General features: G+C 44.7%; 1 protein-coding gene across 1 annotated transcript in view; it reads right to left on the reverse strand.

Moving 5' to 3' along the window:
- The window catches only part of NCOA1 (nuclear receptor coactivator 1), a 755,746-nt gene that overhangs the window by 598,843 nt on the left and 131,330 nt on the right, over positions 1-25,573 (reverse strand). The window contains exon 2 of the mRNA XM_082251137.1: positions 294-464. The gene's annotated coding sequence lies outside the window, so the exon portion shown is untranslated. The remainder of the gene's footprint in view (positions 1-293; positions 465-25,573) is intronic.

Raw genomic sequence — 25,573 nt, forward strand, 5'->3', positions numbered from 1 at the left:
AGCCTGGGGCTTTGTACTAAAAAAGACCTTGGCCATCCCCCAAGCTCTGAAAGCCAACCTATCGCATTCCAAAGTGGAATAAGCCTTTAATTTAAAATTTTCACAGGGCATAGGTAATAACCAATCAAAATATTAGATTATTTCCATAGTGAATACAAACTGAAACAAATAAAAATCCGAAACAGATTTCCCAGTGAAGCCCATTTCATAGTCCGGAACGTGTTTCCGCTCTAAATGGAGGCGGCGCGATGCCATCGTAACATTCCCAGAAGCACACAGGACATGAAACGTACCTCTAACTTTCTGGAATGGCTGCCAGTCTCATGGGAATGGAGCTGCTCAGGAAATTAGCTGGAGGCGGAGAGGTGAGATCGTAAAACGCCAGGAAGCGTGCTCATTGATCCGCCATTGACAAGCTCTAAATGAAGTCTTGCGGCAGGAGGGAGTGCATCAATTACCGAGATCTATGGAAGGAAAGGAAGAGAAATCAGATAAGACCCACTTTATTCTGATACCGAAAAAAAAAAAAAAATCAACTATTATGTTAAACAATTACAGATGATCCAAGCCAAACATTACATCCCTTAGATTGTAAGCTCCAATGAGCACGGTGCTCTGATTCCTCCTGTATTCAATTGTATTGTAATTGTACTGTGTGCCCTTAGGTTCTAAAGCGCTACATAAACAGTTGGCACTGTATAAATCCCGTATAATAATAATCATGCGTCTTAATCCAGTACACAAAACAACCTCAGAAAAACAGCAACCCTTTCATAAAAAAAAAATTAAAAATATTTATTAACCATTTCCGCCCTGGAAGGTTTTACCCCCTTAATGACCAGGTCATTATTTGCGTTACTTTAACAGGCGATAATTGCGCGGACGTGCGATGCTGATACCCAAATTACATTGATGTTCCTTTTTTCCCCACAAACAGAGCTTTCTTTTGGTGGTATTTGATCACCTGTGCGGCTTTTATTTTTTTGCGCTATAAACAAAAAAAGAGCGACAATTTTGAAAAAAATAAAAATAAATATTCAATCAAAGGATTAAATGTATGCCTAGGCTGTGTTTTCTAACTGTGAGGGGGTTGGGCTTACGAAATCAACATCTTTCAATTTAGGAACATAGGAGCCCTATGTTGATTGCTGACAGAACAACGGTCTGCCGTGTTTATAACTGCAGACCGTCATTCTATCTTCCTGGGGAGTGATTGCGGGAGCGCAGCGGCAATTGCAGCCGCCGGCCCTGCAGATCAGCTTCCCCCCGCTCGTGAATCGCTGCGCACGCACGCCCCCATGCTCGCTCCCGAGGAGCGATATATGGGTACAGCAATTCGTGCAGCCCAGCCACCTTGCCGTGGGTGGTTGGCAAGAGGTTAAGCAGTGCATGTGACCAGGGCCGGTGCTAGACTATTTTACGCCCTAGGCAAGACCAGCTGCTTGCGCCCCCCCCCCCCAAAAAAAAATAAAAAGGGAAGGGGTTAAAAAGGTCTCTATGTCGTACCCAGTGAGCCTGATCTGATGGTTCCTCCATGTTATGCTGTCGTACCCAGTAACCCCCATATTCCTCCATGTCACCTCTGGGGACCCTGATGTCCCTCTATGTCACACCCAGGGACCCTGATGTTTTTCCATGTCACATTCTGGGACCCCAATATTCCTCCATGTCTTGCTGTCATACCCACTGACCCCGATGTTCCTCCATGTGGCACCCAGGGACCCCGTGTTCCTCCATGTCATGCTGTCATACCCAGTGACCCCAATATTCCTATATGTCACCCCAGGGGCCCCTGATGTTCCTCCATGTCATACCCGGAGAGACCCTGATGTTTTTCCATGTCACGCCTGGGGACCCTGATGTTCCTCCATGTCACACCAGGGGACCTCAATCCCCCATGGCACATCCAGGGACCCATATTCCTCATGGCACACCTGGTGACCCCGAACCCCTGTTACACCCGGTGACCCCTATCCCCATGGCACACCTGGTGACCCCAATTCCCTTTCACACCAGGGATCCTCCATGTCACACCCAGGGACACGGATCCCCTGTTCTGGGGACACTCACTGGGCAGAATGAAGAGAGTGGCCTGCACTCTCCCCTTCTTCACTGTGATTCCCTTTCCCAGGACACTCCTCTTCTGGACCACAGTGCTCACCACAGCTCCAACCGGCTCCTGGTGGAGAAAGAAGCAGCAGTCAGAGAGCTCCGCACATCCTTCATCACCAACCTCCTCAGACCATTCCGGTGCCTCGTCGGCCATCGCTTCTGCTCCAGTAAAGGTGTCGCCCTCCAGTGCCGAGCTCCGGCTCAGGTTCAGCTCTCCTCCACTCCCTGCTTAGTACCGACCCAGGGAAATGACGGCTGCCCACCAGCTCAGTGCAGAGAATCACTTCCTGCCCGGGGTTTAGGCCGCTCAGCTCCAGCCGAAGAGGATCATCATGCAGGCAGCACTCTGGTGGGCTCCCTTCCTGCCTTCTGGGGCCCCCCCAAAGCCAAGGCTTGGTAGTTCTGCAACTGCCCCAGACGCCTGGCATCTTCCTCTGTCCCTTCTTCCTCCCCCACTGCCGCCCCTCCCCTTAGCTCACAAGGATCATTAATAAAGGAGAGAGAGTGCCGACTCCTGGCTGCACCCCTAGGTGGCAATGCGCCCTAGGCGGCTGCCTAGTTTGCCTAGTGGAAGCACCGGCCCTGCATGTGACTATCATCAAACATTTACTGGTAGTGAATCAATCATTGTCATTTACGAACGCCAGCTCCCCCCCCCCCCCCCCCATGGAACAAAGCAATTTTTACATTTCTGCTATGGACATATTGATTTGGCAATAACTTTGTCATTAAGATAAGTAACATAAGTAAAGTAATACAATTTATTTTTTCTAGGACTACCAAGGATTTCTTGATATTGTCTTGCAAAAAATATTTTGCTTATTTATTTTGTTAATTTTTTTTAAAAAAAAATACACTTTTGTTTATTTTTAATCAGTATTAGTTTAAAACAAATGCTTCTGTAAAAAAAAAATAAAAAATAAAATAAAAGTATATATTTGATTCTATAATTTGACCTGTTATACAATTGCACTAAAATTATGATTCTGTGCAATGCATGTCATCCAAGTGAAAGATTTAACACCAACATGTCAGAAAAAATAAAAAAAAAATGTAAAAAAAGAATCACTGAGTTGGAAAAAGGACCCCCCCCCCCCCTTGTGTCAGTGTTTTGTAAAACCACCTTTTGCTTTAATTCCAGCCTTTAGTCTGTTGGGAGTTGTCTTTACTAATTTTGCCCATCTAGATTTTGCAATATTTGCCAGCTCTTCTTTGCAGAACTGCTCACGTCAAACTATGATTCTGTACAATGCATTGCAAAGTTATTTACAAAGGAAATAAAAGTCTTTTTCCAATTTATTTTTATGCAACACTAAAAAAAAATAAATAAATAAATAAAAAAAAAAAAGTAAAAACCAATATTTACAGTGCAAACAAAACAAACAAAAAAAAAAACAAAATAAATAAAAAAAAAAAAGTAAAAAACAATATTTACAGTGGGTATAGAAAAGAATCACCCCCCCCCCTTTAAAATAATCAAGTTTTGCTGATTTGTGGGCTGAAATTAAGACAGACACAGTTTTTGTTTTATCCAGCTGTAATTACTCATTGCAACTTATAACATCCAAGTGAAAGATATAACACCATGTCAAAAAAAAATTAAAAAATGTTAAAGAAAAATTTAAAAATGTAAACAGAATCACTGAGTTGGAAAAAGGATCACTCCCCCTTGTGTCAGCATTTTGTTGAACCACCTTTTGCTTTATTTACAGCCTTTAGTCTGTTGGAATTTGTCTCTACTAACTTTGCACATTTAGACTTTGCAATATTTGCCCGCTCTTCTTTGCACAACTGCTCACATCAAATTATGATTCTGTACAATGCATTGCAAAGTTATTTACAAAGAAATGTATTATTATGCAACACTCAAAAAAATTAAAACAAAATAAATAAAAAAAAAATACTATATTTATAGTGGGTATAGAAAAGAATCCCCCCCCCCTTTAAAATAATCACATTGTGCTGCTTTGCAGACTGAAATGAAGACGGACACAGTTTTTGTTTTATCCAGCTGTATTTACTCAGTGCACCTTATAACATCCAATTGAAAGATAGAACACCAACATTTCATAATAAAAATAAAAAAATGTAAAAACAGAATCACTGAGTTGGAAAAAGGATCACCCCCCTTGTGTCAACAATATTTTGTTGAACCACCTTTTGTTTTAATTACAGCCTTTAGCGTGTTGGGATTTGTCTCTACTAACTTTGCAGATCTAGACAATATTTGCCCGCTCTTCTTTGCAGAACTGCTCACGTCAAATTATGATTCTGTACAATGCATTGCAAAGTTATTTACAAGGCAATAAAAGCCTTTTTCCAATTTTTTTTTATGCAACACTAAAAAAAATTAAAACAAAATAAATAAAAAAAATAAATAAAAATAAATATTTACAATGGGTATAGAAAAGAATCACCCCCCCCCCCTTTTTATTTTTTATCCAGCTGTATTTACCCATTGCAACTTATAACATCCAAGTGAAAGATATAACACCATGTCAAAAAACATTTCAAAAATGTAAAAAAAAATAAAAAAAATGTAAAAAAAAAAAGAATCACTGAGTTGGAAAAAGGATCACCCCCCCCCTTGTGTCAGTACTTTGTCAAACCACCTTTTGCTTTATTTACAGCCTTTAGTTTGTTGGGATTTGTCTCTACTAACTTTGCACATCTAGACAATATTTGCCCGCTCTTCTTTGCAGAACTGCTCACGTCAAATTATGATTCTGTACAAAGCATTGTAAAGTTATTTACAAAGGCAAAAAAACGCCTTTTTCCAATTAATTTTTATGCAACACTAAAAAAAATTAAAACAAAATAAATAAAAAAAATAAATAAATATTTACAATGGGTATAGAAAAGAATCACCCCCCCCCCCTTTAAAATAATCAAATTTTGCTGATTTGCGGCCTGACATTAAGACAGAGAGTTTTTATTTATCCAGCTGTATTTACTCATTGCAACTTATAACATCCAAGTGAAAGATATAACACCATGTCAAAAAAAATTTCAAAAATGTAAAAAAAAAAAAAAAAAGTAAAAAAAAAGAATCCCTGAGTTGGAAACAGGATCACCCCCCCCCCCCTTGTGTCAGTTCTTTGTCGACCCACCTTTTGCTTTATTTACAGCCTTTAGTCTGTTGGGATTTGTCTCTACTAACTTTGCACATCTAGACAATATTTGACCACTCTTCTTTGCAGAACTGCTCACGTCAAATTATGATTTTCCAATTTATTTTTATGCAACACTAAAAAAAAAAATCAATATCTACAGTAGGTATAGAAAAGAATCACCCCCTTTAAAATAATCACATTTTGCTGATATGCGGCTTGAGATGAAGACAGACACCGTTTTGGTCTTATCCAGCTGTATTTATTCAATACAACTTATAACATCCAAGTGAAAGATTATAACACCAACATGTTAGAAAAAAAATAAAAAAAATGTAAAAACATAATCACTGAGTTGGAAAAAGGATCACCCCCCCCCCTTGTGTCAGTATTTTGTTGAACAGCCTTTAGTCTGTTGGGATTTGTCTCTACTAACTTTGCACATTTAGACTTTGCAATATTTGCCCACTCTTCTTTGCAGAACTGCTCATGTCAAATTATGATTCTATACAAAGCATGGCAAAGGTATTTACAAAGGAAATAAAATCCCTTTTTTAATTTATTTTCATGCAACACAAAAAAAATTAAAACAAAATCTATGTAGCACCCTCCAAGGTAGGTGCTAGTGAGTGAGTATAGTTTTTGGCTCTGTCTGCCTATCAGAGGAGCAGCAGACAAATTCTATATTGCTTTCTGCCTACCAGAGAGCAGGATCTGTGAGTTAGGTCTACTCGTGGGACTCAGTGTGTGATTCATCTGGTCTAGGGAGTGTTTCACACTTGTCCAATAGGGAGTAATATTGGACAGTGGAGGAAATCTGACCAATGGGTACACAGGCTTTGATACAGCCCCAGAGATTGGCACAGACTGTCTCAATGTATTGTGGGGTGTGGTATAAAAGCCAGGAGCACATGTGCTGCGGGCTCTTTGGCTGGTGAGCAGAGTCTCGGAGGGAGGGTGGTGGCTGCCTCCTCCTCTGTAGCAGTGGCATGCGGTTACAGGCAGTTGGCTTGGGGACCAGAAGGAAGGAGCTGAACCCGGAGGTCCAAGAGAGCTGACTGGAGGGGTAGAGACACTGGAGACCCTCGAAAAACAGTATCGTGAGTACAGGGGATCGTGTCTAGGGGCCTGACTTGAGGGGGGCCACCCCGGTGTAGGATAGCCAGAGGACGGGTATCAGCAGGTGGAGTGATAGGGGGTACTAGATGTGTATCCCAAAGATAATTTATCCTAACAAGTCATCTACATAGAGGCTTAATCCTAAATTCTAAGTGGCAAGGTGAATCAGCAGCCTGGTTGCATCTTCAGATAGGAGTCCTCATCTATTGTGAATAGTTCAAGTTGGAGTATCCCACTCTTAGCTTCTCCCGTCCCTAATTTAAATAAAACCACAAAAACAACTACATCCCCTAGACCAGTGGTCTTCAAACTATGGCTCTCCAGTTGTTCAAGAACTACAATTCCCATCATGCCTAGTCATGTCTGCGAATGTCAGAGTTTTACAATGCCTCATGGGATGTGTAGTTCCACAACAGCTGGAGGGCGGTAGTTTGAGGATCCCTGCTCTAGACTGTTAATTGACTGAACCAGAGAGCAAAGAGTTACATTGTGCATGCTGCAGTTGCTAACGATAACCCAGGGGGATCCCAAGGCGAGAAATCCAGTTGTCCTCTAGGGGGCAGTGCTACATATATATTTACAGTGGGTATAGAAAAGAATCCCCCCCCCCTTTAAAATAATCACATTTTGCTGATTTGTGGCTTGAAATGAAGACACAGTTGTTGTCTTATCCAGCTGTATTTACTCATGTACAATGTTACTTTGTATCTCCTGTCTGATCAATGTTTATAAACAATGTTACTCTGTATCTCTCTATCTCCTGTCTGATCAATGTTTATAAACAATGTTACTTTGTATCTCTCTATCTCCTGTCTGATCAATGTTTATAAACAATGTTACTTTGTATCTCTCTATCTCCTGTCTGATCAATGTTTATAAACAATGTTACTTTGTATCTCTCTATCTCCTGTCCGATCAATGTTTATAAACAATGTTACTTTGTATCTCTCTGTCTCCTTTCTGATCAATGTTTATAAACAATGTTACTTTGTATCTCTCTATCTCCTGTCTGATCAATGTTAATAAACAATGTTACTTTGTATCTCTCTATCTCCCGTATGAGCAATGTTTATAAAAAATGTTATGTTGTATCTCTCTATCTCCCGTCTGATCAATGTTTATAAACAATGTTACTTTGTATCTCTCTATCTCCCGTCTGATCAATGTTTATAAACGATGTTACTTTGTATCTCTCTGTAACGCTCCTGCGTTTTTAGTATAGGCTGGATTTGCAGCTGCAAAATCTCCACTCAGTAGTCATGTAGAGATGTGTTGAATACCAGATCCAACTCTCCAGGACTCATCACCGTGGGCCTGTCAGCTTCAACATACAGATATATACACACTCAATGAGATGTTCCTGGAGTGATAGGATGTATATGATAGTATGAAGGTGATGTGCTGAAGGGACAGGTGTGAACAGTGACAAGGATGGTAATCACTTGATAGGTTTGTATAGGAGAGTTCAAGATGGTATTTAGGAATGCAGATAGGTTAGTATCGAGTATGCTAACAGGTGGTGAGGACAGCAGATGACAAATACAGGATAGACTAACCCAGTGCAAGGATAGATAGTAGTAGACAGGAGAGCTAGCAATCTATGCAGCAGTGCAGATGATAGATGGTAGTAGGCTCAAGAGCTAGCAATCTATGTAACAGTGCAGATGATAGGATAGTATGGATAGGTAGTAACAGTCCTTAATGTGCATAGGTAGATAGTGCAATAAGGTTATGGAGGGTTCCCCTGCGGGGTACTTATCACTTGTAATGTTAGTAGTTTAGAGAGGTCCAGTAGATAAGGAATGATCCGGTAGCGAGATACAGGGATCAGTAGCGAGGTTCCGGTCTGCTCCAGGTAAAGGGAATAGCTGGAGGTTCCGATCGAGAGACAGGCTTGAAAGCATGTGGATAACAAGGCAGGTTGAACGAACAATGTGAGTGAGACCGCCGGCGGTTGAAATAGCCGCTCTGCGGCGCTCAGCAGTGACATCATCGTTCTTAAAGGTATATGCGTACCACCTGAAGAGAAAGGTGGGACGCATTACAGAGAAAGTGGTGATTAAGGGTACCGGAGGTACCAGAATCTTACACTCTCTATCTTCCGTCTGATCAATGTTTATAAACAATGCTACCTTGTATCTATCTCCTTGTTGAACTGGAGGAACAACACAGCTTTCGTGTGGGATACTGTAGCTGTGACTGGTGGGGACAGATTCAGGAACTAGATGGCTCCCACCAATCACAGAGCAGAGCAGGCGCAGTCAACACATAAGTCTGGGTGTCCATTCTAGGTAAGCACCTTTCCAAATGAGCTGCCATCTCCCATCTGCAAATTATGAGATACAGTATTACACTGGAATACTTCCCATGGATATCCAAATAGCTCCGTCATGGGAAACTATAGAAACATTTTTTGAGGTCTTGGAGCTATGATGGTGTCATGTTCAAGGTGCTGGGAAGTTCAGTAGGTTCTTAGGGAGCATACAGAGTTCAGAGAGAGGTCAGGCATGCCGCATATGTCAGAATGTAGAGCAAAGACTCTCCAGAGAAATATTTGCATGGTTGGAAATGTGAGTCGCGTGCTTCAAGCTATGCAGCCCCGTAGCGAAGGAGACCCCCAAGTACTCGCGGTTCAAGATGATTACACCCATAGGAACGCAATCATTAAAATAGAATGTGACCACGAAAACCACCAAAAGGTTTTTCATCCCTAGATGTGAAATGGTCATTCTAACCAAAAGTGATTTTCAAAGAGACCCTGTCACCGACTAAAAAGTTGAAGTTAAAAAACAAGCATATTTAATGCTTACTTGCAGCATTTTCTTTTTCCAAATATTATCTTTTATTCACTTGAAGTCTGCCTTTGAACTTCAATGAAGAGCGTAGAACTGCACACAATAAATCAGCCCGATATTAGAATTTGAAACCCGGCTTCACCTAGTCGTTTCCTATGCCACGCCTAACTGACGTGTTTCGCCCTCCCTCAGTCTTAATCATAAAGGTCAGGAGGGTGAAATGTGTCAAAGGGGTGTGGCATGGCAGGAGACTATCTGAAACTGGTGCTTCATAGGTTACTACCGGGCTGATTTATTTTGTGCGCCTCCACGCTCTTCATTGTTAGTCATTATTATTGGGCCGGACGGGCCCCTTGGATGCCGACACCTTTTGGTAGTTGGAGTCTCCAAGAGGATACACACTGTCACTTGGAGCAGCACAGTTTTCGTATGGGGGCAAAGTCCAGGAAGAGTCAATTCCCTAGCACAGTCCCCTAGCTCAGCCTTTCTCAATCTTTTCAACACAGAGGAACCCTTGAAATAAACTTCTGGTCTCGGGGAACCCCTGCTAAAAATTTAAAATCTCATGACACATTAGTCAGTGGGAAGAATGCTCCTTACTCTTGTCATTATTGTGAAGAATTACCCCCTTACAGATAGCTAAAAGGAACAATGGCGTCAATAGGAATTAATCTGAGAGGCAGAAATTGCCCCATTGCTCAAGGAACCCCTAGCAACCTAAGGAGTAACCTTAGGGTTCCAAGGAACCCTGGTTAAGAAACCCTGCCCTAGCTCCTTGCACATAATAGCCCTCTCGTCTTCTGTGAATGTCTAATTTCTTTTGGTGGTGGCCCATCTCCTCACCTCCCTCCTTAGCTTTTTATGTAGTTGCTGAGGGAGGAACAAAGGAGAACACTATAGAGCAGCCATTCTCAAAAAGGGTTGCGTGGATCCCTAAGGCAGTGTTTCTCAACCTTTTTTCAGTCAAGGCACCCTTTAATATTATGAACAATCTTGAGGCACCCTCCAAAATTATGGACAATCTCAAGGCACCCTCCAAAGTTATGGACAATCTCCAGGCACCCTCCAAAATTATGGACAATCTCGAGGCACCCTCCAAATTTATGGACAATCTCGAGGCACCCACCAAAATTATGGACAATTTAAGGCACCAAGCAAAATTATGGACAATCTCGAGGCACCAACCAAAATTATGGACAATCTCGAGGCACCCTCCAAATTTATGGACAATCTCGAGGCACCCACCAAAATTATGGACGATTTAATGCACAAACCAAAATTATGGACAATCTCGAGGCACCCTCCAAATTTATGGACAATCTCGAGGCACCCACCAAAATTATGGACAATTTAAGGCACCAACCAAAATTATGGACAATCTCGAGGCACCCACCAAAATTATGGACAATCTCCAGTCACCCTCCAAAATTTTGGACAATCTCGAGGCACCCTCCAAAATTATGGACAATCTCAAGGCACCCTCCAAAGTTATGGACAATCTCCAGGCACCCTCCAAAGTTATGGACAATCTCCAGGCACCCTCCAAATTTATGGACAATCTTGAGGCACCCACCAAAATTATGGACAATTTAAGGCACCCACCAAAATTATGGACAATCTCCAGGCACCCACCAAAATTATGGACAATCTCGAGGCACCCACCAAAATTATGGACAATCTCGAGGCATCCACCAAAATTATGGACAATCTTGAGGCACCCACCAAAATTATGGACAATCTTGAAGCACCCTCCAAAATTTTGGACAATCTCGAGGCACACTCCAAAATTATGGACAATCTCAAGGCACCCACCGAAATTATGGACAATATCGAGGCACCCTCCAAAATTATGGACAGTCTTGAGGTGCCCCCATTCTAAGCTGTAAAAAATATTCTGATAGTTTTACATAATGCAGCAACATCAATTCACATAGGACACCCAATGTTAAAGGTGATTTATTCTTCCAAAGCAAATACACTTTTGCAAACTGGTACTGACTAGTATTCCAATGTTTCTACTCTACCCCAGTTTTTTTCCAATCACTTACCTAATGGGACCCCAAAGCTGATGGAGAGAGCAAAGGGAGGGTAAAACAAGGATGATATGCAGGCAACTGACATCCTCCTTATCAACTGATGTCATTGGTGGTTAGGAGGTTGACAGCTAGAAGGTTGTAATGGTGTACAATGAAAACCTGTGGCTTTGTGTAACTTAAAGGCAGGTTTCATCTACCCACTGGTTTGTTTACAATTTTGGGGCAATTTTAGACATTTTGCCAAGGCACCCCTGAAGAAACCTTAAGGTACCCCAGGGTGGTTGAAAAAAGCTGCCCTAAGGTTCCTCCAGAGGTTGCTCGGGGGTTCCTTGAGCAGTGGCTGATTGACCTCCTGTTCAATGGTGCCTTCAACGTCCCAGGTCCTGCACCACTTGGAAGAGCCAGCAGCATGACACCAATGATCTTTTTAGCCATCTTCAAGGGGCCATGCTGATCAGTGCTGGGACAAGGTCATCTAGAGCCCAGGGTAAACATTCCAAACTGCGCCCCCCCAAGATGTATGAGAATTATGTGTCAGCAAAATTCCCCCCACAAAAACACAACACTAATCTGCATGCTTACCCCCTAAGCATAAATCCCCCCTCCTCCCAGTACAAATCGACTCCCCCTGCTGAAATCCCCCCTCCTAGCACAAATCTTTGCCCCCCCCAACCCCCAAATCCCCCCAGTTCAAATGTAACCCCCCAAAAAAATAAAAAATCACCCTTCATAGCAGAAATCCTTTACCCCTAAAATTTCCCATCCTAGCACACATCCTCTTCTCCCCATTTTAAATCTCCCCCTCCCAGCACATATTTTCCCCAACCCCCCCCCCCCCTCTTCCTAGCACAAATCATTTTCCCCTCATACCCCTTCCCTACATAAATCCCCCTAAAAGTATTATCACCCTCCCAAATTTACCCTCCTAGAATAATACCACGTGCCGTCTTCCAAATTCCCCTTTCCAACACAAATCCCCTCCCCCCCCCCATCTCCTTGTGCTGCCCCCCACAGCTCACATGATACCACAGTGCCCAGGGCAGCCGTCCCTCCTGCCCACCCCTTGTCCCGACCCTGATCCTGATCATCAAGGTATGGGTCATTTACCCAATGGCCTCCATTGAAGTTTTTTCAGGAGGGGTTCCCTAAGACCTGAAAACTATTTTAAGGGTTCCTCTGGAGGAAAAATATTGTGAAACACTGCTATATAGGGTCACTCCCTCCCCCCCCCCAATCTCCTTGTGGTGCCCCCCACAGCTCACATAATACCACAGTGCCCAAGGCAGCCGATCTCCTCCTGCCCACCCCCTGTCCCGTCCCTGATCCTGATCATCAAGGTATGGGTCATTTACCCAATGGCCTCCATTAAAGTTTTTTCAGCAGGGGTTCCCTAAGACCTGAAAACTATTTTAAGGGTTCCTCTGGAGGAAAAATATTGTGAAACACTGCTATATAGGGTCACTCCCCCCCCCCCCAATCTCCTTGTGGTGCCCCCCACAGCTCACATAATACCACAGTGCCCAAGGCAGCCGATCTACTCCTGCCCACCCCCTGTCCCGTCCCTAATCCTGATCATCAAGGTATGGGCTATTTCCCCAATGGCCTCAATTGAAGTTTTTTCAGCAGGGGTTCCCTGAGACCTGAAAACTAATTTAAGGGTTCCCCTGGGGGCAAAACGTTGTGAAAGACTGCTATAAAGGGCCACTTGAGTGACAATTCTGAGTCTGCTGGGGCTGCCAACATCACAAGTCCAAAATGTGACAGTTATCACCTGATTAGGAGGTTAGGGAAATCTTCCAACGGGGGTCACCTGTACTGGTGACAGCTGCCTTAAAGGGAAGTTGCTGAGGTTTTTGGAGATTTTCTCCCATTTCTGGGACAGAGTGAAGGGAAATTTCCCCCAACAAGACATAAACAGCAAAAATTAAACTGACAGGGGATTTTCCCATCATTTATTCTCACTTAACTTCTTGCCAACCAGATAACGCACATATGCGGTGGTAAGAAATATGGGCTTTAATGCCTATCTGTCGCCCACCACCGTTCTTGGTCAAGTCTTCGGATCTGGTGCCAATGGAACAGGCTCCCGATCAGAACCAAGAAAAGGGGTAGGCAGGAGGGGCCTTAAGCACTGTGGCATTATGTGAGGTGGATGGGGGGGGGGCACTGCGAGGAGATTGAGGGGGGGGGGGTATGTGTGTTGGAAGGAGGAAACCAGGGGCTAAGAATTTTTTTAGGAGGGGGAATTTGGTGGGGGGGGAGGGGGTGCTAGGAGTGGTGATTTAGAGGTATTTGTGTATCAGATAAGGATTTGTGCTAGGAGGGTCGATTTGGGGGGCCTGTGTTTGAGGAGGTGATATGGTAGAGGGGGAGGGGATTTGTGCTAGGAGGAGAATTTTTTTTTTGGGGGGGGGGGTTCTAGTAGGGATGATTGGGGGTGTTTGTGCTGGGGGAGGGGGTATTTGTGCATGTAGAGGGGATTTGGAGTAGAGGGGGAAGACAATATGTACTCAGAGAGGAAATTTGAGAGGTGGAGGACTGAGGATGGGTGATTTTTATAAGGGGAAGAGGGGGGTGGGGTTTGGGGGTAGAGGTGGCAGAGATTTGTGCTGGGATGGGGGTTTCAGCAGGGGGGCAGATTTGTACTGGCAGGAGAGAAATGTATGCTTAGGGGGTAAGCATGGAAATTAATGCTTCTTCCATCTTAATAAGGGGGTTCCGACATGTTCACCCTGGGCTCTACTGCTCCCGATCACGTGACCACTGTGAGAGCCAATCACAACAGTCACATGATACAAAAGCCATCCTGCCTCCCAGGCATTAAAACCCACTCAAAGGGGTGGTATTAGGTGGTTACAATAATATTTTGCATATACATGCACTTTAAACTAGAACCAACAATAACTCGAACAATAGTTATGAAAAGTTATAAAAAGAAATAACTATAAAAAATAAAAAGAATGGCCCATTAACCACTTACGAACCGCCCGTCGCAGTTTTACGTCGGTACTTTGATGTTAAATACCGGGGTTGTGGTAGCAGATAGCTGCCATAACCCCGGTATTTTTTTAAACTGCAGGCGGTCATCTTTAACATAAGGGTGGTCCCAGCAGCGGATTAAAGCGCCCCCCCCCCCCATTCCCGTTAGCTCATGCGCAAAAGTGAACACATATGTAAGTCGCGCCCACATAAGTAAACAAAGTTCAAACCACACATGTGAGGTAGGTATTGCCGCAATCGGCTAATTCTAGCCCTAGACCTCCTCTGTAACTCTAAGCTGGTGACCTGTAGACATTTTTAAATAATCGTCTATGGGGGTTTTTAAGTACCAATGTTTGTCGCCATTCCACGTTTAATTTTGAAGCATGACATGTTGGGTATCTATTTACTCGGCGTAACATTATCTTTCACATTAAGGAAAAAAATTAGGCTAACTTTACTGTTTTCTTATTTTTTAACTCAAAAAAGTGAATTTTTTCCAAAAAAGCGTTTGTAAGACCGCTGCGCAAATACAGTGTGATAAAAAAATATTGCAACGATCTCCATTTTATTCACTAGGGTCTCTGCTAAAAAAAAATTAATATATAATGTTTGGGGGTTCTAAGTGATTTTCTAGCAAAAACAACTGATTTTATCTTGTAGACAACAGTGTCAGAAAAAGGCCCCGTCCTAAAGTGGTTAAAGAATAAAATAACCATCTTTTGTTGCAATACTCATATTACCCTGGCAGTACTTTTTTCAGCCACTAGATGTCCTCCATCTGATGGCCAGTATCATTCAACCCACAGTTGTCCTGGACCCACCCCAGCTTGTGACTGGACAGTAATAGGTGAAGCAGTAGACTGATGAGCTCATCATGCTGTCACTCTGCCCTCTCCTCCTATTAGCATGCTCCTTGTCAACCCATGAACTGATTGGCTCCTTAAACTGCTTCTACTTCTCGCACTCCAGCTCTGCTGTATAGGCACTGCAAGAGACTGATATCAGGTCGAATTCAGGTTCTAACACTAATTGTTACGCTACTTATTCTGAATAAAAATACATTTAATGATATAGTAATGAATGTAGAACTACACTAAATTAAGTCTTATATCTTCCTTAGGGTTGGGGTTAGGGTTAGGAGTTCAGCTTTGTTATATAAATAGGCTGGGGAGCTGCTAGCTTCTTATTATACCTTAAGATTGTCGAATAAAGAGATGTCCATGCAAGCACACAGACTGGGACCCTTTGTAAATGTCAATGGTGGGTATGAAGGCCAAGAAACTGTTGGCTGTTTAACTTGGCTGGAATCTTTGTTTTAAAAATGTAATTACGCTAAGGTCGCTCTATCATTAAAAGTCAGGCTTGATATAAGTCCAGTAGATCACTGCCAAATAATATGTCTTTAAGCCCAACGACGTTGGAATTTTCAGGTTTAGAAAGTTCTTCCACGCCAAGGTTCATCATAAAATCCACCTCATTGTAGAGTAAATAATAACAGATTTAAAAAAGCACAAACTTTTGAAGATATAAAAACATAATTATCATTGATTGCCGCCTGTAAAACGCGTCAGCCAAAAAAAACACATTACTAATTAGCTCTTGCTTTAGAGACCACTTGTGTCTTTCAACATGTAAGAACTCAGTCGGTGGCAAATTAAAACTTTGAGAGCCCTGGGTGGTACGTGAGCCTCGGACGTGTGCTCCAGATACATTTATTTGTTCTTGATCACCTGATGGAATGCTCACAATTATTTGTTATTGCTAAACAAGATGTATTACTGTCTACTTAATTTTACAGCAAAACTATCTAATTTGCTTTCATCTAAGTAATAAAATGTTCCTCTAATTCGTCACGTGACACTGCTAGGTAAATCCCATTTTTTGGAAAGGTTCCCTTTAAAGGTTAGAGTACGCAGTGTTCCTAGCAAAGCAAATCTTAACAAAGCCATGTGACAGCACAGGCATGCCAATCACATGGCTTTGTTTATAAACTAAAGGTTAATGTTAAGGTTTGTGTAGCACTCCTGAAGTTAGGGTTCCCAAGTCCTCCCAGGGCAAGGTTAGATGAAGACTTGGCACAATGGGGTCTTCAAGAAAGCACGGCTACAGCTCGCAGTCTTTCCCCTTGTCTTGTCCCTGCACTGTGCTGATCTAGTGACTGTTTCTGCCTGCCCCTTCCCACTGCCTCTCTGGCATGAATCTTGCCAGCTTGAGCTCCCGTTCTGATGTAACCCCCCCCCCCCCCACCCCTGGTAAGGGATCCCTCAAGGGCCACCAACAGCCTCTACTCAGCACTGCTTCTCCATCTTCAACCCTACTCCCCCGCTGCCATGGCCTATGTAAATTTAAAATCTTCTTTAGCTCCCTGCCAGGCCCCCAACCTGGGGATTGGCTAAAGGCCCCTAAATATCCATGGCAGCTCCTTCTCCCCTCTGCCCACTAGCTTTAGAACATTCTCCAATGTCCCAGAAATGGGAAGGCACCAGAGAGCTGTCAGAATGAGCCATGCAGCCCTGGCCTCTAGTAGTTTTGGAATAGTATTGGAGATACTGTTAGGACTAGGGTTAGAGTTACTGTTAGGAGATAACTGAGGGTTAGGGTCTCTGTTATCATTAGGGTTAGGGTTACATTTAAGGTTAGCCACTACCCGGAAAGGTTCGTCCAGCTCTTGGTAAGGGGTCCCTCAAGGGCCACCGACAGCCTCGCTTCTCCATCTTCCCCCCTACTGCCCCACTGGCGAGTCCCATGTCTATTTAAAAGCTTCTTTAGCTCCCTGCCAGGTCCCCAACCTGGGGATTGGCTAAAGGCCCCTAAATATCCATGGGAGCTCCTCATCACCTCTGCCCACTAGCTCTAGAACATTCTCCAATGTCCCAGAAATGGGAAGGCACCAGAGAGCTGCCAAGATGAGCCATGCAGCCCTGGCCTCTAGTAACGCTGACTCAGATTTAGTGACTTAGGGTGTATCCCTGGTCAAAAAATGCTTTTACCTACTCTTACTTCTAGAAGCACACACTTGAGGGCGCTACATCTGCATTAGGGTTGGGCTTATGTTTTGGAATAGTAGTAAGGTTACTGTTAGGACTAGGGTTAGGGTTACTGTTAGGAGATAACTGAGGGTTAGGGTCTCTGTTATCATTAAGGGTCAGAGATACAATTAGGGATAGCCAGTACCAGGAAAGGTTTGTCCAGCTCTCAGTAAGGGCTCCCTTAAAGGCCACTGATAGCCTCTACTCAGCACTTCTCTCCATCTTCCACCGTACTCCCACGCTGCCATGACCCATATCTATTTAAAAGATTCTTTAGCTCCCTGCCAGGCCCCCAACCTGGGGATTGGCTAAAGGCCCCTAAATATCAATGGAAGCTCCTCCTTACCTCTACCCACTAGCTCTAGAATATTCTCCAAAGTCCCTGAAACAGGGGAAGGCACCAGAGAGGTGCCAGGATAAGTCATGCAGCCCTGGCCTCTAGTAATGCTGACCCAGATTTAGTGACTTAGGGTGTATCCCTGGCTAAAAAATGCTTTTACCTACTCTTACTTTAGTAGCACACACTTGAGGGTGCTACACCTACATTAGGGTTGGTCTTATGTTTTGAAATAGTATCAAGGTTACTGTTAGGACTTGGGCTAGGGTTACTGTTAGGAGATAACTGAGGGTTAGGGTCCCTGTTATCATTAAGGGTCAGAGTTACATTTAGGGCTAGCCAATACCATGAAAGGTTCGTCCAGCTCTCAGTAAGGGGTCCCTCACCGACAGCCTCTACTCAGCACTGCTTCTCCATCTTCCAACCTGGGGATTGGCTAAAGGCCCCTACATATTCATGGTAACTCCTTCTCACCTCTGCCACTAGCTCTAGAACATTCTCCAATGTCTCCAGAAACAGTGGGAGGCACCAGACAGCTGCCAGGATAAGTCATCCAGCCCTGGCCTCTAGTAACCCTAACCCAGATTTAGTGACTCTGGGTCAGAAAATGCTTTTACCTACTCTTACTTCTATTTGCACAAACTAGAGGGTGCTTCACCTGTGTTAGGGCTGGTCTTACATTTTGGAATAACATTAGGTTTACTGTTAGGACTAGGGTTAGGGTTAGGGTTACTGTTAGGAGATGACCGAGGGTTATGGTCTCTAATATCATTAGGGTCAGGGTTACATTTAGGGTTAGCTAGTATCGGGAAAGGTTTGTCCAGCTCCCAGGATAAGGATGAGGAATGGCACCCCTTTCCCACTACTAATGCATGACGTAGAATGGTTGTACTGCCCTGCACCAATTTGCTGATCCTGTGCTCTGGCTGGCCATGATTGGCATTAAGTGTGAATATGCACTGCAAATGCATAGCCAATAGCTTGCTTTTCCACAGCCAGGGCCGGTGCTTCCACTAGGCAAACTAGGCAGCCGCCTAGGGCGCATTGCCACCTAGGGGTGCAGCCAGGAGTCGGCACTCTCTCTCCTTTATTAATGATCCTTGTGAGCTAAGGGGAGGGGCGGCAGTGGGGGAGGAAGAAGGGACAGAGGAAGATGCCAGGCGTCTGGGGCAGTTGCAGAACTACCAAGCCTTGGCTTTGGGGGGCCCCAGAAGACAGGAAGGGAGCCCACCAGAGTGCTGCCTACATGATGATCCTCTTCGGCTGGAGCTGAGCGGCCTAAACCCCGGGCAGGAAGTGATTCTCTGCACTGAGCTGGTGGGCAGCCGTCATTTCCCTGGGTCGGTACTAAGCAGGGAGTGGAGGAGAGCTGAACCTGAGCCGGAGCTCGGCACTGGAGGGCGACACCTTTACTGGAGCAGAAGCGATGGCCGACGAGGCACCGGAATGGTCTGAGGAGGTTGGTGATGAAGGATGTGCGGAGCTCTCTGACTGCTGCTTCTTTCTCCACCAGGAGCCGGTTGGAGCTGTGGTGAGCACTGTGGTCCAGAAGAGGAGTGTCCTGGGAAAGGGAATCACAGTGAAGAAGGGGAGAGTGCAGGCCACTCTCTTCATTCTGCCCAGTGAGTGTCCCCAGAACAGGGGATCCGTGTCCCTGGGTGTGACATGGAGGATCCCTGGTGTGAAAGGGAATTGGGGTCACCAGGTGTGCCATGGGGATAGGGGTCACCGGGTGTAACAGGGGTTCAGGGTCACCAGGTGTGCCATGAGGAATATGGGTCCCTGGATGTGCCATGGGGGATTGAGGTCCCCAGGTGTGACATGGAGGAACATCAGGGTCCCCAGGCGTGACATGGAAAAACATCAGGGTCTCTCCGGGTATGACATGGAGGAACATCAGGGGCCCCTGGGGTGACATATAGGAACATTGGGGTCACTGGGTATGCATGACATGGAGGCATGACATGGAGGAACACGGGGTCCTTGGGTGCCACATGGAGGAACATCGGGGTCAGTGGGTATGACAGCAAGACATGGAGGAATATTGGGGTCCCAGAATGTGACATGGAAAAACATCAGGGTCCCTGGGTGTGACATAGAGGGACATCAGGGTCCCCAGAGGTGACATGGAGGAATATGGGGGTTACTGGGTACGACAGCATAACATGGAGGAACCATCAGATCAGGCTCACTGGGTACGACATAGAGACGTTTTTAACCCCTTCCCTTTTTATTTTTTTTTGGGGGGGGCGCAAGCAGCTGGTCTTGCCTAGGGCGTAAAATAGTCTAGCACCGGCCCTGTCCACAGCTAGAAGGTAGTTGCGCATGCAGAATGTGTTTTTCGTGTCAGCTGTGGGCAGATGGGGTAAAGAGTGGGCATGTTGGACTCTGGTGTGACAGCAGTAACTGTCAGAGTAGACATGAAGCCATTGCTTGCTGGTTGTCAGCCACAGATCTGGAGTGAGTCTGCAGTGAGAGGGTGCCCCCCCCCCGCCATTTCTCCAGGGGCTGCTGCTCCTCTTTCCCACCCCTTGACCCGGCCCTGGGGTTAGCACTAAGGTACTGCACTAGGGTTAAGGTTACTTTTGAGGTTACTTTGAGTTTGCACCAGGGTTAGGCTTACATTTTGGAACAGCACTAGTGTTACTGTTGGCACTAGGATTAGGATTACTGTTAGGCTTATTGCTAGAGTCAGGTCTAGGATAGTTCAGCTTCCCTAACCCTCAGGACCCATTAAAGCCCATTTCACCATTAAAATCCACCTTGACACCAAGGCACTTCTTTCTTAATGCCAACACTTGATCCCATTTTTTTCAAAATGACCAGATTTTGCTCATCCCTACAGTGGTTCTAAAAACACTTTAAAGTTTTGGCATAGAATATTCCCCAGGGAGTATGTCCACTGAAATCTATGGTTTAGTTTTAAGTGCAGTTTGATGATATCATTGTTCCAAGTAATAAGATAGGCTGTTTCCATAAGTACCATTTCTGCCAAAGCTAGCTGATTTCTCTGGTGAGCAGATGTCGGAAGTGTGAGATACGCTTCTACTGTCTCACTGTCTGCAGCCGCTGCTTGGCCACCCTTGACCTGAGCATTGGCAGTTACCGAACAACGGGCTCTGCACTGATGCCAATGCCCCGCTACTCTTATTGACTGGTGGTCAGAGGCATCTTCATTGGTAGGCAGTGGCTCTGCACTGATTTGAGCCCAGGGTTTAAGACTTGTGATAATGTTCACTACCTGGCTCCTGTACCTTAACATTACCTGTTCCTGTATACCTTGTCTTGCTCCCCCTGGATTCTCCTGTTGCTGACCTCTTTGCTTGGATAATAGTTGATTCTCTCTGATTAATACCTGCCCTGACCCTTGCTTCGTTGACAAATACACCATGACTGCCACCTGCCCTGACCCTTGCTTGGATAATGAATAAACCATTGACTGCCACCTGCACTGGCCCATGATTGGATCATGGATACAACACTGACTGCCACCTGCCCTGCCCCATGCTTTATAATTGGATAAATCACTGACTGCTGCCTGCCCTGAATCATGCTTGGATAATGGATACACCATTGACTGCCTCCTGCTCTGACCCTTGCTTGGATAACAGATATACCACTAACTTTTGCCTGCCTTGACCTTTGCCTGGAAAATGTATACATCGCTGACTGCCACCTGCCCTGGCCCATGTTTGGATAATGGATACACCACTAACTGCCACCTGCCCTGACCCATGCTTGGATAATAGATACACAACTGACTGCCACCTGCCCTGACCCATGCTTTTATAATGGATACACCACTGGCTACTGCGTGCATTGAGTCATGCTTGGATAATGGATACATCATTGACTGCCTCCTGCTCTGACCCTTGCTTGGATAACAGATACACCACTAACTACTGCCTGCCCTGAACCTTGCCTGGGAAAATGTATACCAATGACTCTGGTCTACCATGAACTATGCTTTGATAATGGATACACCACTAATTGCCACCTGCCCTGTATCACCCCATGGCCAGCCAGTCACGACCACTGTGCCCTTGGCCTGGTCACTCCTGCAAATGGTACCTGCCTTGTAACTTCCTGCTTTGTGAAACCATCTGACATGTTTCGTCAACGTTCTCTCAATGTGTTGCTGGTAGCATCCTGGCCCACCAACTATAGCAATGCATCCTAAATCCTGGGGGAAGTCCAAGTACCAGTAGGTATACTAGCCCTAAGAGAAAGGTGACCGCTATAGGCTTATATAAGGCACATAATTCTTACAAATTTTGCAGAACAGGAAGCAAACCAGTGAACCCTATGGTAGACCCTCCCTAAACTTGACCTTTAAATCCAAAACACAATCTGCAATTTGAAGTTAGCTCCTTAGGGGCCTAAATACCTAAAACTATTTTGAAAAGGGAAAAACTCAAACAAACTTGAAGTGACAAGCATTGAGTGAAAAGTAGGCTACTTCCCCATACTCAGAGTCAGTTAGCAGGGAAAAAAGAGACAGACTTTCGACCAGGAATTTGATTGCAAACCTAAATTAAACAAGGCCCTGGAGCCCCGCGCTGCATGAAGTACATGCTTCGCATGAATGCCCTACTTTACAATTAACTACTTTCACACTTACACTTTAAGCCGAACGTGCTAATAACAAACTAATCCGAGGACAACTTGCAAACCCAAGAGGATGAGCAATAAATTTACTTTTTCAGTGTAATGAGGAAACATCAGCACCTCTTTAAATTTAAAGACAAACAATTATTCAGAAGTTAAAATACAATATTTACAAGGGATCGCATGTAGTGCCTTTTGCAGCGGGTTGTTAAGCCAGATCCCACGTTAAGGGCTACAGTAAAAGTTTTCAGAAACGATGGGTCAGCGATGATAGGTCTAATCAGTCTGGTTCACTAAAGTCAACTTTAAGGCTTAAAGGAATCACACATTACACACTTACGAGAGGCCCCTCTGTAGCCAGTGGTTTGTTCCTGGCATAATTCCCTGCCAAACACCCACCCAACGACCCATGATACATTAGGGTCCAGGTCACCCCATGTGTGCTCCTAAGAGAAAATTTTTTTCCACTGCCAAGCAGGACGACACTCCTACGATTGGCCAACACTCATTCCTGCCCCGAACCGGCTACGATGTCCCACTCAGGTTTCGGCTGTATCGAGGATCACACATGAACCACTTACGAGAAGCCTCTCTCTCCAGTGGTTCCAGGTCTAGTTTTCAAGGTCCCTGCCAAACACCCAAGATCCATGAGAAATTAATGTCCAGATCAATCTGCGTGTGCACTTAAGGGAACCTTCTTTCAACTACTAAGCAGGTGGACACTTCGATTCTTGGCCGACACCCATTCCTGACCCGAACCGCCTACAATGTCCCACTCAGGTATTGCCTTTTTCAAAAACCACACATGAACCACTTACGAGAGGTCTCTCTCTGTCCAGTGATTCCAGGCCTAGTTCACGGGGGGCGCTGCCAAACACCCAAGGTCCGTAAGTCACCACGTGTGTGCATCATAGATACCTTCTTTCCACTGCCAAATGGGTGGGCTCTTCTACTCTTGGCCAACACTTATTCTTGAACCAAATTGGCCACATAGTCCCACTCAGGTATTGACTGTATTGGAAGATTCTGTGAAAGAATACCTGACCAGTCCAGCATTCATTACAGCAGTTTAATCCATTACCCTTCTTTTATATAAAACCTCACCACGCTGAGCTTGGCTTACCTGTGCTGCTACTCTTTACCAAACACATCTCTGAGGCATCTTTGACATGAGTTTCCAGGTTACCTTATGTGTGCACCCAACCTTCTTTCCATTCCCAAGCAGGTGGACACTCCTACTCTTGGCCAACACTCATTCCCGGCCCAAACCAGCTACAATGTCCGACTTAGGTATTGGTCGTATCAAGAATCCCAGATTAACCACTTGTAAGAGGACTTTCTCTCTCTCCAGTAGTTCACAGGGGGACCTGTCAAATACCCATGGCCGATGATATGTGATGGTCAAAGTCACTATACGTGTGCACCCAAGGGAATCTTGTTTCCACTGCCAAGCAGGCGGACACTCCTACTCTTGAGTCTTGACCAACACTCATTCCTGACCCAAACTGGCAACAATGTCCCACTCAGGTATTGACTGTATTGGAAGGTTGGAAGGTTCTTTGAAAGAATATCTTACCAGCCCAACATTCATTACAGTAGTTCAATCCATTACCCTTTTGTATATACTGTACTGTAGACTCCTGCCACACCGAGCTTGGCTTACCTGTGCTGCTACTCAACACATCACTGAGGCCTATTTGACTTCTGACTTTACTAGCTTACTGACCCATGATTGGATAACAGATACACAGTACCGCTAACTGCTGCCTGCACTGACCCTTGCTTGGATAATGGATACACCACTAACTGCTTTCTGCCCCGAGGCTTGCTTGGATAACGGATTCACCACTAATTACTGGCTACCCTGACCCTTGCTTGGAAAATGGATACACCACTAACTGCAGGCTGCCCTTACGTGGACAGTGGATATACCACTAAGTGCTGCCTGCTCCAAGCCTTGCTTAGATAATGGATACACCACTAAGTGCTGCCTGCCCTAAACCTTGCTTGGATAATGGATACACCACTAATTGCTGCCTGCCCTAACCCTTGCTTGGATAAAGGATACACCACTAAGTGCGGCCTGCCCTAACCCTTGCTTGGATAATGGATACACCGCTAAGTGCTACCTGCCCCAAGCCTTGCTTGGATAATGGATACACCACTAATTGCTGCCTGCCCTAACCTTTGCTTGGATAATGGATACATCACTAATTGCTGTCTGCCCCAAGTCTTGCTTGGATAAAGGTAAAGGATACACCACTAAGTGCTGTCTGCCCTAAGCCTTGCTTGGATAGCGGATACACCACTAAGTGCTGCCTGCCCTAACCTTTGCTTGGATAATGGATATATTACTAACTGTTGCTTGCTCTGACCCTTGCTTGGATAACTGATACGCCATTGACTGCCACTTGTCCTGACTCCTGTTAGGTATTGGTATATCTATCATTTCATTCTAAATTTAAAATAGCAGATGCTTCTAACAGTTCCACTTGTTTTCCTAGATCACAATCTCAATTTAGATTTGATGTGAAACAAGGGAAGGAAGGAAGGAAGGAAGGAAGGAAGGAAGGAAGGAAGGAAGGAAGGAAGGAAGGAAGGAAGGAAGGAAGGAAGGAAGGAAGAAGGTATATAGATAAAGGGAAGGAATGAAAGAGAAGGGAGAAGAGAAGAGAAGAGAAGAGAAGAGAAGAGAAGAGAAGAGAAGAGAAGAGCAGAGCAGAGAAGAGAAGAGAAGAGAAGAGAAGAGAAGAGAAGAGAAGAGAAGAGAAGAGAAGAGAAGAGAAGAGAAGAGAAGGAGACATAAAATGAAAGAAGAGAGCGGGAGGGAGACATAATGGATGGAAGAAGTGAAAGAAAGTGATGGGGGGGGGGGGGATGAATTAATGGAAAAAGGAAAGGTAGGAAAGAAGGAAGAAAGGCAGATGAAAGAAAGGAATGGTGGGAAGAAGGCATTGACAGAGACAAGAAAGAGAGAAGAGGTTGGAAGAAAGGAGGAAGGAAGGAATATAGATAAAGGGAAGGAGAAGAGAAGAGGACATCAAATGAAGGAAAAGAGCAGGAGGGAGACAGAATGGATGGAAGGAGTGATAGAAAGGGATGGAGGGGTAAATTAAATAAATGAATGGAAAAGGAAAGGTAGGAAAGAAGGAAGAAAGGCAGATGAAAGAATGAAAGAAAGGAATGGTGGGAAGAAGGCATTGACAGAGACAAGAAAGAGAGAAGAGGTTGGAAGGAAGGAAATAAGGAAGGAAGGAAGGAAAGCAGGAGAGAAGGGAAGACAAAGAAGGTACGTGAGAAGGGAGATATGTAGGAAGAAGGGATGATCAGGAGGGAAGTAAGAACGGTGATAAATGTAGCACTACTCCCATGGGAGCTGCTGTGTGTGGGTTCCCCTGGGTTACCATTAGCAACAGTAGAACATTCTGACATATTTCCAAGTGTG

Source organism: Pelophylax lessonae (assembly GCF_965119305.1).
Source record: "Pelophylax lessonae genome assembly, chromosome: 3".
NCBI classification, from domain to species: domain Eukaryota; kingdom Metazoa; phylum Chordata; class Amphibia; order Anura; family Ranidae; genus Pelophylax; species Pelophylax lessonae.